Source organism: Penaeus monodon, chromosome 19 (assembly GCF_015228065.2).
Source record: "Penaeus monodon isolate SGIC_2016 chromosome 19, NSTDA_Pmon_1, whole genome shotgun sequence".
Taxonomy (NCBI): domain Eukaryota; kingdom Metazoa; phylum Arthropoda; class Malacostraca; order Decapoda; family Penaeidae; genus Penaeus; species Penaeus monodon.
The window spans coordinates 4,296,392-4,296,729 of NC_051404.1; the positions used below are offsets into that span (position 1 = coordinate 4,296,392).

Here is a 338-nt window from a genome sequence, read left to right on the forward strand (position 1 = left end):
CGATAATTACCATAGCATAATTTATCGGATGTTTTTCTTGGAAAACTCTTACATTTCACAAGTGGTGATTTAGAGTTCAATAAATATCTCCACTCATTAATTACCGATTTTTCTACAGGGGTGTTATTAACAACACATACTTTATTCGAATAGCCATGAAAGCTATCATGTGCAATATCCCAGAGTTTGAAGTATTTTAATTAAAAAGTTAATTGAGTTGAAGGTATTGCTTGATTATGTCTGACTGACTCTATTTTCACTTCGTATTCACTGTTGATATATAGCACATAACATTTTATGACATAGTATATATAATCCCTTTACAGTGTGTGTGTGTG

The 338-nt window shown here is 31.1% G+C and overlaps 1 protein-coding gene across 1 annotated transcript in view; it reads right to left on the reverse strand.

Annotated features, from left to right (window-relative positions):
• Positions 1-338, reverse strand: part of LOC119585311 — a gene marked incomplete in the record, with an annotated part of 15,901 nt that overhangs the window by 14,433 nt on the left and 1,130 nt on the right.